General features: G+C 43.9%; 1 protein-coding gene across 3 annotated transcripts in view; it reads left to right on the forward strand.

The window, feature by feature from the left end:
* Positions 1–12,880, forward strand: part of HELZ (helicase with zinc finger) — a 115,592-nt gene that overhangs the window by 6,308 nt on the left and 96,404 nt on the right. For all 3 annotated transcript variants that reach the window (XM_029079693.2, XM_029079694.2, XM_039914243.1), the window contains exon 3: positions 1,881–1,937. The gene's annotated coding sequence lies outside the window, so the exon portion shown is untranslated. The remainder of the gene's footprint in view (positions 1–1,880; positions 1,938–12,880) is intronic.

Below are 12,880 nucleotides of genomic sequence, written 5' to 3' on the forward strand. Positions count from 1 at the left end.
AAGAGTTTGAGACCTAGGTAAAATTTGTTGCACAGTCTAAAAAGCTAGGAGACCTTAAAGAAAACAAACCTGCATTCCTAGCCAGACGGGTGAAAGAGTTCATCAGAGGGGAAAAGTCAGACCTCAAAAAATGGAAAACCAACTCAAGTGAGAACAGGGAAGTTTGTAAAGAGTGGCATGCCTGGAAATTTTATTTAAAGAGTCCCTTGCAAGGGATGCCAAAGGTAATAACAAAGAGTCTTCTAGAGGATCACAAACAGGAAATTGGCTAGGGAATCAGGGGAACACTTGATGAGTGTAGGATGAAAAGCAGATAGCTGAGATGCGTAGTGAATTCTTTACTTTGGATATTAGTGAGATGCCCATTCCCTTTTCTCTACCCATTTTTGTATCGGACGAGTCAAAGGAAATTAATTAATTTTACTGACCACACAGTAACTTTAGACTAGATTGAACTATACGTAGACAAGTTTCCAGGACTGGGTACCTTTGACTCAAGAGGGTCGAAGGAATTTGGAGAGTGTCAGGGAACTGACAAGAGCGTGTAACCTGTCATTGCAAATTGCCAGTGTACTGGAGGACTAACAGATCACTAATATAATGTCCTTCTCTAAAAAGGGTTCCAAGGATGATACAGAGAGTTAGAGATTGATAAAACTCACTTCTTAATCAGGCAAAGTGGTAGAAGCGGTAATTAAGTTTAGGATCATTGACCACATAGGAAACACAACGTGTGTGTATGCACGCGTGCTTGCTTGGATATTTAACGGAGTATGACATCTGTACATGTATACGCATTTATATGGATGTTTTACTTTATTAATATTTTGGAATACTTTGAGGCGATCTTAGCATGTAGATAGAGGAGAGCAAATGGACATAATGTATCTTGAGTTTTCAAATTATCTTTGACAAGATCACTCTTTTTTTAAATAAAAGCATTTCATGTGCAGTCATGGGATTACAGGAAACATTCTGTCACGGAGATAATGCTATAAGAGAGGAACCCGAAGAGTAAGGGTACATGACAACTCAGAATGGAGACATGTAAATAATAGGCTCTCCTTAGGAATCAGTGATAGAACTGATTTTGTTTAACAACTTCGCAACTAATCTGAGGACGTTGTTTGCGGTGGAATCTTCAATTTTACGAATGATATGAAGCTTTTCCAGGTAATGAGATGCCAGACAGCTAGGGATAAAACTAAAGAAAGACCGCACAAAGCTAAGTGAGTGGGCCAAGACCAATGCAAATAGGTGCAGGATAATGTATCTAGGGGAAAATAATGCAAATTAGTTACGAGATGGTGAACTATGCCACCAGGCAGAGCTCGGGTAAGAGTTACTGGCGTCACTGGAAACCTGCTCCTTTAGGTCATCATTCCAATGAGTAGCGACCAGTAAGCAAGTGAACGGTGTTCTTGGGATCATCAGGAAGGGGTTATAATGTCCCTTTTGCCACGAACCAAGACAGAATCCTGGCCTCAGTGGGCCATTGGTCTGACCCAGTAGTGGCATTTCTTCAGTTCTTTTGTTATGACTGGCTCAACAAAATTGTTTCCCTTTGTCCTTTCTGAGGCCCCTCTCAGTGGTGGGATTTTAGCAACTTTAAGATAATAGGGTAGGACCCAGGTAGGATGTTGGGAGGCCTGTACTCGGTGTCTGACTTTTTTTCTCATTTTCTAAGTATGACAACTCTATGCTTCACTCTAAGGTAATGATTATGAACAGTGATGTTAGCATCAGGGTTGTAAATTCTTTTGGTAGTCTTTCAACTCAGGGATTATTCAGAGTGAAGAAAGTACTGGGAAATTTTAGTGTGTGAGAATCAAGTACTTCATAGTACATATACATGTAAAGCCTTTGCTTTTCTCTTTCAGGAATTATAAAGAGCTCTCATGGGCTGTTTGGGTGCTACCAAGTGCTGTGAACTGCAGGTGAGTAAATTTTTGAAGGTTCCATTTAGAAAAGAAGCTCTGTATATCATCTGATAATGAAGGGAAACCTGCTACCCAAAACAGTATTTTGATGTTGCAGTCCAAAGGATGAAACAGCAGTTGCCTGGAGAAAGTGAGAGTTGTGGCAGAACTAACTATTTCTTATGGCTAGTCTGCAAAGGGCTCATCTAATGGCAGGTTGTGAAAGTGTCATGGATTAGCCTGTCTTGGCAGAGTTACTGAGAACAAGTTGATTAGCTAACAAAAGGATTTGACTCTGATATATTTTTTATTATTATTATTTCAGATCAGCACAGGTTGCTGAAAAATGCTGTTGGAAGTTCTGTAGATCGGTGTATTATTTCAAAAAGACTTTGTCCTCCTATGTCCCTCCTTAGCATGGCCTAGCGGATAGACCTAGGGCCTGGGAGTCAGAAGGACCTGGGTTCTGAATCTCAGCTCTGCCACTTGTCTTGTGTGTGACCTTGGGCAAGTCACTTAACTTCTCTGTGCATCAGCTAGCTTATCTGTAAAATGGGAATTGGGACTGTGAGCCCCAAGTGGGACAGGGTCTGTGTCCAACCTGACTACTTTGTATGTACCCCAGCGCTTAGAACAGTGCTTGACAAATAGTAAGCGCTTAACAAGTGCCGTCATCATTATGTGGCTAATGGTCGCTGCACGGGAATGCTGGAAGCTTTGCATGCTCTTAGCGTTGGCTTCCTGCTGAGGGTCCAGGTACTGGGTGAAGACCCTCAGGGTGGAAGGACGGGCCTGAGGGGATTCGAAAGCCCCTGGCTGCATTCAGAATATCAGACAGCCTGGTATCAGGGTTCCTAGGTCAGGCCCTGGGGTATGAACAGTAATCTGCAGCTCCAACTTTAGGTGTAGCCTATACAAATTCGGGCCCAATAATCAACCTTTGACAGGAAAGGGATGTTTAAAATATGTCTACTTCACACAGACATAGCCAGTTTGTAGCCAGAGGAGAGCTAGAACTGGGAGAAGCTGATCGTGACTTTGAGAAACCTGTGTGTCTGACTTGACTAGCAATCTGTAATAATGTATTTGTTTAGCGCTTACTATGTGCAAAGCACTTTTCTAAGCTCTGGGAAGGATACAGGGTGATCAGGTTGTCCCACGTGGGGCTCCCAGTCTTAATTGCTATTTTACAGATGAGGTAATTGAGGCCCAGAGAATGTTGGTATTTGTTAAGCCCTTACTATGTGCAGAGCACTGTTCTAAGCGCTGGGGTATACAGGGTAATCAGGTTGTGCCACATGAGGCTTACAGTCTTAATCCCCATTTTACAGATGAGGTAACTGAGGCACAGAGAAGTTAAGTGACTTACCCACAGTCACACAACTGACAGGTGGCAGAGCTGGGATTGGAACCCATGACCTCTGACTCCCAAGCCCGGGCTCTTTCTACTGAGCCACGCTGCTTCTTGCCCAAAGTCACACAGCTGACAAGCGGCGGAGCTGGGATTTGAACCCATGATCTCTGACTCCGCAACCCATGCTCTTTCCACTGAGCCACATGGGCTTGAAGCTGAAATTTCAAGGTAGCATTATTTGGCATGTGATCTGCTTGGTTCCTTGTTAAGGCTGAGTGGCATTGCTCCCTACCCAGTGACACCTTGCCACATCAAGTAATGAGAGAGCTGAATGATACAGAACTTCTTATTCTGAATAAAAATATGAACTGTATTTTCAATCTCCCCTTGAAACAAATGGCTACCGAATGTGCTCTCAAGTCACGGTATTCTCTTCATTAGTCCAGTTATGGTTGTGGATTTCTTGGTTCATGGGACTTCTTGACTTTTAAAATGACATATTTATGGTTGTGCTCTGTACACGAAGGTGACTATTCTGTGACGGTTAATGGTGAACTGTATCCACACGTGTGGGTGGCTGAAAGGAATGATGGGCAAGTTATTTCCACAGGGTGCACAGAAAAAGGTTTTCTTGGCTGTTTGCAGTATACCATGGTATTTTCTGTTTTTCCTCTGAAAAGGAGGGTTCTGGTTTTAAATAACACTGCCTGTAATTTTTACCTCTGCATGGGCCGAGCCCAGTCGATCAAGCATTGGTATTTATTGAGCTTTGACTGTGTGCCAGAGCACTGAACTGAGCACTTGAGAGAGTACAGTACAATAGATTTGGTAGACACGTTTCTTGCCCTCAATGAGCTTACAGCCCAGGCAGCAGGTCATAAGCCTGGAGTGCCACGGAATAGAAACTGGACAGGTTTGACCTGTGTTTGGGTGACCCTTGGTTCCTCATTCCTATATCGGAGTCCAGGTGACAGTATGGTGTTGCCATCCCTTAACAAGAATGATGACGGAGTCCCGGTCTTGAGACTGAGAACACGGATGAAATAGCACTAGTAATATTCAGTGCTTACTGTGTGCGTAGCGGTGTACTAAATGCCGGGAAAGAGCACGCAGGTGGGATTTAGACATGATCACTGTGCCCTGGTGGAGCTCACAATCTAAGAATAGAAAGTGGGGAGAAGGTCGTGATGGGCGTATCAGGAGAGGTGAAAGGATAAAGTACTCCAAAAACTAAAATCCCAGATCAGCAGGGTGCTGTGGCTAGAGGAGAAAAATTTCTATTTCCTGCTCTCTGTGGCCTGGAGCCCAAGACTCACCCACAGAGAGCCACAGTGACCGTTCCAGCAGCCACAGGCCTTCCGGAGGTTTTGTGGAGGCCTTGTGCCGTGGCTGCTTTTTCTCTTTCTTGTTGGGGTGATGGAAGGCAGGACGGGCTGGCATCTCCTTAATGGCACCAAGGAGGGCCTGTTCTCGGGGAGAAAGGAGTCCACTCTAGTGCTGGGAATGTGCACAGAACCACTTGCCCTCTTTTTCTTGCCAGTGATGTTCCCTCTGGGATACAGAATGCTGTGAGCGAGTAGGCAAGCAGGGATTCAACACATTGCAAACTTTGTTTTGTTGGTTTTCTGGTGTTTGCTAAGCGCTTACTATAAGTCAAACACTTTTCTAAGTGCTGGAGTAGGTAGAAGTTGATCAGGTGCGACACAGTCCCTGTCCCACATGGGGTTCACATTCTAGGTAGGATGGAGTAGGACTTAATCCCCATTTTACGGTTGAGGAAACTGAGGCACAGAGAAGTGAAGTGGCCTGCCCAAGGTCAGACAGCAGATAAGTGGCAGAGCCTGGATTAGAACCCAGGTCCTCTGACTCCCAGGTCCACGGTGTTTCCAGTAGGCAATGCTACTGGCACACGATGAATTTGTTTTTCTGTGTAGGATCCATTTATGGCTTAAGCGACCACAGCACATTGCTTTCTGCCATGTCGTGGCACCGTGATCTAGCGGGTGGTTGCTTCGCAGATGCTTCAGGTGTCGCCATCCATGGTAGCCAGCTATTTTTCAGGATTCCTGTTAGGCCTGTCTACTTTGTGGAATATCTTATCTGGTTCTTCAGTTAAAGCCCCTTGCCACTGATGGTCTGGATCCAGCAGTCACTCCAGAGTCAGAGTTATTCACTCACTCATTCGTTCCTTCAGTCGTATTTATCGAGCGCTTACTGTGTGCAGAGCACTGTACTAAGCACTTGGGAGAGTACACTATAAGAATAAACAGACCCAGTCCCTACCCACAATGAGCCTGCAGTGTAGTGGAGACAGACATTAATTTAAACAAATAAATACATTACCGATATGTATATAAGCGAGGGACATAAGTACTGTGGGATAGAACCAGACTCCCAGAGCCACACTTCTTCTCGTCGGACCGTCATCAGGCCTGGAATTCAGTGTCGTAGCTGAAGAGGTACCAAACCAAACCGAGCGTAGTGCTTAACCTCTACTATCCAGGCCCTCACTTTTGGGGTGTGCCGTAGGGCTTTTTTAAATCAATCAGTGGTCTTCACTGAGTGCTCATTGTGTGCAGAGCACCAAACTAAGGGTTTGGGAGGGTACCCTATAATGGAGTTGGTTGACATGTTCCCCGTCCTCAGGGAGCTTATAGCCTATAACCTTTTGGGCCGCTGTCCCCATCAAAGTGAGGCCAGACCCACTTCCAGGCCAGCCTAGATTCATTTCCAGTCTGCCTGGGAGCTCATGGGATTCTGGAGTTGGGGTTAGGCTAGCTACAGGTTGGGACCTTGGTTTTTGGCAGAGGCTTTTAAACAGGATTTGAACTCCTCCCTGGAAGAGTGGCTAAGGTCGTGAGATAACGGCAGCTGCTGAATATGTGTTCCTTGTCGGACTGCCTTTTGTCAGACTCCTCGGAACTCCAGAAAGCCCAGCAGAAAGTGAAGCAGGAAAAGCATCAGAGAATAAAAACTACTTAGGCAGAGTGGCAAGAACAGGTCCAACTGATCTGGCTTCTCCTGTTCTGCTCTTTCAGCTTGGGGTCCCGATGAGTATTCATGAGTGTGTGTGTTCGCGCTTGATGGTGTCAGGAGGAAGTTGTATTGTGAGTGTGGAGGGAATTTCAGGTGAAACCTTGAAAGCGAAGGTACAATTCTTAAAATAAACAGGGAAACCATCCTCCACTCCCATCTTCTGGATGTTGGTTTTAATCTACCTTCCGAGAACTTTAACCCACAGTATTTCCATCATTTTCATTATTCCTTCAGTTCCCATACTGTTTGCCTGAGACAGGCCATTGCTATCATGATAAAAATAATATATATTACATATAATATATGTATATATATAGTTCATGTAGATAAGCTGAATATATTTAAGTCCTTATACCTTCAATTTAATGGTTTATAATAAATGATGGTACACTTGGCTAAGCAGTTTTTCAGCAATGGAAAATCATACGTTTTCAAGTCATTAATTTTATTTTTATGAAGGAATGTTATTTCTACTGCTGAAGGACAAGGACTCTTCTTCATTCTGCATTAGAACCAGTTTGGACTATCCCCGCTAGAAATATGATAGACAGGGATGAGAGAGTGCGAATGATAATGCCCAAACCATGAGCATTATACTCAGTTCCTCTGCACAGGTTCTCACTCTCGAAATCTCAAGACCGAGCCTCCATCCCACGTTCTCGGCGGGAGACTCCATCGTCATCCCAGTGTTTAGCATTTAATTGGCACTTCACATTTTTATCCTTCTTAAGCAAATGTATTTAATTGGGAAGGCAGCTGTCTGCTTCAGTTTCGATTTTGCCACACAACAACTGTTTCATAAAGGTTTATTCTTATCAAGAAATAAATGAGATAACTCTTGAGAAGCACATATAGTCTAATACCTAGTCATTTTAGTATCAAGAGCTGTAGATGCCCAATCCCTCAAAAGACACTCTGGGTTTTACAGATAAGGGGGCACCATCAAAATAGCTCAGTGGACAAGTCTCTGAACAAGGAATTTCCATGGCTGCCTATACCATATGCTGGATGCTTTAAGCAATTCATGTCATTGTGGCCTAAGAAGAAAAAGTGAGTAGGGTGAAGGCTGTCACTAGCTCAGATCATCAAGTCTTGAAAGGATCCATCTTTAGCTCATGTTATTACTGCTCTCGGGAAAGACCCGTTTTGAGCAGTGGTCTAGTTTTGATATTTTGCCTTCCCCTGTAATGAGCTTCCCTGTTCCATTATTGAGTTTAGAATGTGAAAATGCTAAAGGAAAATAAAAGGATTTGGACAATATTTGCCCTTAGGGGCACTTGATCCAAAATTATTTTTTGGAGTACAATAAATACTTATCCTTTACCACATGCTGAGTCAGGTAGAAACAGTATCTATTTTTACCAGAAAGTTCTTAATACTTTGCCTTTTGATTTAAGGATTCTGAGCACTGGTTAATATTTGTATGAAATATGAATGTTTAGCTTTGTCTGACTGGGGCCCATTCTTATTACTCATCCATTCCTCTCTCATTGGATGTCATCTTGGTGAATTTTACTTTATCCAGAGAAATGCTTCTTTGTATGTTGTTAATGATTGGGGGCTGAGGAGAGGGAGGGGTATATTTCTGATGAGTCCGGGATAAAGACTATTCTCTAAAAGTGGGAAGTCACCAGATCATGCCATAGGATGAGCTCTATTTTGGTTCTTTTGTGTGGTAGTCTCTCCTTTGGTAGGGGGGCATTTTCCCTGTGACTCATTTCACCTTCACAAGAGCTGTAGTGAAATCATTTTTAGTTGTGAAATGATACTCAGTATAATACTTAGAATGTGAGCCCCCCAAGGGACAGGGACCATGTCTAATTCCTACTCGTGTTTTCTCTCCCAGGGCTTAGTACAGTGCTCTGCACACAGTAAGCGCTAAATAAATACAATTACTACTACTAAAGTGTTTTGTAGAGCTTCTCCCCACCTCCCCATAGGTAGGCAGGGGACAAATGGCAGCCTCATTTTATAAATGAAGAAACCGACTCCCAGAGGCTAAGTGACTGGCCCCCGTTCGGACGGGGACGAGTTTGCGTGGCTCTATGTATCAGATCACGCTGAATTTGTCCATGGAGATTTTTTGGTCAGACTCCATGCTGAAACTATGTATCCTTTGCACTGAAGTTCAGTCTAAGTAGTCTGTCCTGGAGAGTTTGTTTTCAGTCTGACTGCCAAACTGATCATTGCAAAAATGGCTAAAAGGAAATGTTAATATCTTTCAATACCTGTCCTCCTTCCTACTTCGACTGTGAGCCCAGTGTGGGACAGGAACAGTGTCCAACCTGATTGTCTTGCATCCACTCCAGGGCTTAGTATAGTGCTTGGCCCAAGTGAGCACTTTCCAGATATCATCATCATCATCGTCGTCATCATCATCATCGCTCAGTTCCTTGCAGCCCATTTCAAGGCTGAGGTCTCTGAAAGAAGAAAATGATGAAGGGCAGAGTTGGCCCATTCCAAGGCATGGGACAAAGGAAAGGCAGCAACTAAAAGTGAATGGCCTTGACTGAAGCTGAAACTCGGGTCTCTGAATGGAAAGAATGTGGAAGGGCAAACACATTTATAGGCTCCCTTCATACAGCTGGCTGTATGTTTCTTCAAAATATGATTGTGTTGTGGGGGTATGTCTTCCCACAGACTTACATGTTCAAAATTAGGCTCTCTTGAAAAATAATTTGAAATTTCTTTACATGCTATAAACTATAATGGTAAACATCACTAAACTATTGTTTGATATTTAGTAGCGTAATTCAAAGCAGAACACTACAGTTTTAAGTAAATGAGGAGTTGTAATATGATTATGAATCTCTGCAGGAGGTTACAAAATTAGAAGCCGGGTCTGCTGACTGGGATTGGTTTTTGTACTTCAGTGAAAAATGTATCTAACTAAGATTGACTAGCAGCTGTCTTGTTTCCTTTCTGAAGCACCTATTAGCAGACATACCACCACTCCACCCCTTCTGACTCCTCTCTGGCTCTTCAGTCACTGTTAAAATATCATCCTCTTTCTTGAAAACTAATGTAAAATTTCTTAATCCCCATATATTAAATGGTACTGGAGAGATCAGAGTTTCCTCATCCGTTTCAGCTTCTTGCATAGCTGCATTGAATTGTTATAGTTTGAGGTCCACATCGAACTACTAGTCTTCCTGATGAAAGGCCATTAAGTCGTCCTCTACCTGTAATTTATTTTAATGTCTGTCTCCCCCTGGAGACTTGTAAGCTCCCTGTGGGCAGGGATCACATCTACCAACTTTGTTGTAATTGCCCAAGCACCTAATACATCGCTCTGCCCACATCATAATAAATGCCATTGACTGTTCCATATTTAAAATGAGTTCCCTCCCAAGTTCAACAACTTCTGATTACCTACTTAGAAGTCCCATCGGTGCCTTGAAAATTGGAAGTAGACTGTGGGCAGAGCTTCCTCCAAGATCCATTCCTCGGTTGCTTAATCTCCTCCCAGGTCCCAAGGGAGTGGGAAGGGAAGACATTTACTAAGTTGTAGTGGTTGGCCATTCTGTCTGGACCAGTAAGGGTAATGCATGGGGTAAGGCATCAAACAGTTCAGAAACATATCCTGAGAGTAAGAAGGACCTGGTTTCTAATCTCAGTTCTACCACTTATCTGTTATGTAGCCCTGGGCAAGTCACTTCACTTCTCTGAGCCCCAGTTACTTCATCTGTAAAATGGGGATTTAAGCTCTGAGCCCCATGTGGGTCGTGAACTGTGCCCAACCTTATTTGCTTGTGTCTACCCCAGCGCTTAGTAAGCGACTGGCACATAATAATTGCTTAATACCATTTAAAAAAAAATCAGCCTTTATCCCCCAAGTGGTGGTAACCTGGGTCTGGCCTGAGTTTTGATCAGTACACATGTCGTGATAGGGATTCTCATGGGTAAAACCTTCTGGGAATGGGGTGCTTTTGAAGACACATGACTAGAAGTATTTTTTTTTCTCATACTAGTGGGTAGCCATCTGACAGTGGGATAAGTGGCATCTTTGGCTGGGGCTCCATTGTCTTTCCGGATTGGCTTCTGTCTGGGGCCAACCTCACTTTCTCACGGTCAGCCTGAGAGGGATAAGGAAGGGACCTAACGTCCTAAATAGGTGGGAAGCGAGGACAAGGGAAAGATGAAATACGCATGTCCTATCAATTGGTGCAGTTTACCAAGCGCTTTTACATGTGCAGAGCATTTACAAAGGGTTTGGGAGAGGACAGTACAACAGAATTGGAAGATGCAATCCCTGCCCACAAGGAGCTTAGGTCTATAGGGAGGGGAACCGACATGAAAATAAAGTATGATGGGGAATCCAGATGGGCATAATACTTCTTGGGGCATATTTGCATTCTCCTCAATAGATTTTCAAATAACCGTTCAGGGTTGACAGTACCTGCTTTGAAAAATCCACCTACAACAATGTAATACATTTCACATGACCCTATCATATACTCACTGATCTGTGTAATTCATTCATTAACCTCAAGGTGAAACATCCCAGGAAGTTTCCACCTAAACTGTATTTAAATGTAACACAATAAAGATTAGATTATTTACACACTAAGTGCATGACACTTAGGGAAATAATTCGGTCATTGAAAGAGTGTGAAATATCATGGTTCATCTGTTCAACGTGCAAAAAGTTCAGTACTGTTCAGTAAACAAATTTGCGTATTGGTTCAGGGACCCAACTCTTGTTGCACATGGCTTCTGGTTTATTAACATTGAGGATAAATATTTCCTAGTCTGTGTGCTTATTACACTCTGATCCTTATACAACGGCGTAATCAAATCATCTCAACCTTTCTGTGGGTGCAAACGGTGTCAGCACCATACATTTCATTTGCACATCTTTCTTGTTCAGAGGCAGTATCCGTATTATGTGTGCTGAATTCTGTCAAATAAACACGATTTACATTTTTTTCTATTTGAATCATATACATTAATATAATTGCATTGGTATTTTAATAAATGTAGCCTAAATTGACACCACATGTGTCATTTGCACATCTCCTCAGTGTGGGCAAAATCCTGAAACCTATGTGTCTCAGTTCTTAAGGGTACACATCCAACATTTCTATAGCAAAGTGGCCTAGCAGAAAGTGCCTGGGCCTGGGAGTCAGAGGACTGATGAACTCGGGCAAGTCATTTAAATTATTTATGCCTTAGTTTCCTCACCTGTAAAATGGGGATTCAATACCTGTTCTCCTTCCTATTTAGACAGTGGCCCCATCGACAGGGACTGTGTCCAACCTAATTAACTTGTGTTTATTTCAGCATGTAGTGCGGTGTTTGGCACATAGTAAGTGCTTAAATACTATTATTATTTTTTCTTTCCAAAGCCTCTTAGCACAGCAACTTCTCAGCTGCCCTGTGGGATTACACCACTGCTTACCCAGAACTCTTCTTCTTGAGATGACAGTAGTCTCAAGGTGCCCATGAAGTACCTCTGGCTCCATGGTTTACTGTCAGTTGGTACAGGTTAACTTTCATGGTGGGAAGGCTAGACGTACTTGACCAGGACCAGACTAAATGTAGAGCGCACTCAATCAACCCTCTTCAGTGGGGCTCGTGACCGTGTGTACAAAAACACATACAAACACACACACTCCCCTACCCCATCCATGCTCCTCCACCACCCCCCCGCAGCCTCAGTCAGCTCACATTGATGGCCAGGGCTTACAGCACCTTCTGGGACTAATTGGTGAGGTCAGGAGAATAATCCCTAACCCATCTGCCTTGTCAGGAGACAATACGTTCAGCCCAGGCACTACCCAGGGAGTGCGTGTGTGCATGCCTCAAGGAGACCACCCACCCAGCGTAAAACTTTGTGCCTAGAGAGAGGCTTTTGAAAAAGTTACTCTCCCACCCACAGGATGGAGGACCACACATGGGAACGCTTAGAGATTAAGACCTCTAGCTCATTGAGACCTCTAGCTTTCATCCCCTAGCAAGTCGGATTGCAGCAGCTTTCTAAAGAGGATGTTGCTGCAGTGATTTTTTTCCACCCCCCCCCCCCCATCAGCCCTTCTAAAGGACACACACTTTGTCAGGGCTTAAGCAGGAAGGGAACACCCATACCAGTTGCCCACCTTAGTCTTTGGTAGCTGCAGATTTTTGTTGGGCATAGTCACAGAGGAGCCCATCCCATGGGTCTGTGTCATAGGGCCACTCAGACTGATATAATTTGCTCCCCAGATAGCCAATCTACCTCCCTTCTCTCTCCGGAACTACTACGAGAAGAGAGGCACATGACATGGTCCAGAGCTGGCCCGGTTTTGGTAATGGACTATGAGGTCTCCCCGAGTAAACAGACTCCCTGCAATGGAGAGGACCACGTTGGCTGATAAACCGGACACTCGAGATCCAGCGCGTATATGCTCCTTCACATCCTGAGGTCCTTCTTACCAAGGCAGCCAGGCCTCCAGCTGACTTCCATTTTGACACACCTGGCCACACCTCAAGCTTACTAAATTGAAGATATAGCTGGGGGCGGGGGGGCTACATTAGGTCATGTAGGTTCAGTGGTTGGAGGTTTAAAACCTGCATACTACCCTCAGCATGC

This window comes from Ornithorhynchus anatinus, chromosome 15 (assembly GCF_004115215.2).
Source record: "Ornithorhynchus anatinus isolate Pmale09 chromosome 15, mOrnAna1.pri.v4, whole genome shotgun sequence".
NCBI lineage: Eukaryota > Metazoa > Chordata > Mammalia > Monotremata > Ornithorhynchidae > Ornithorhynchus > Ornithorhynchus anatinus.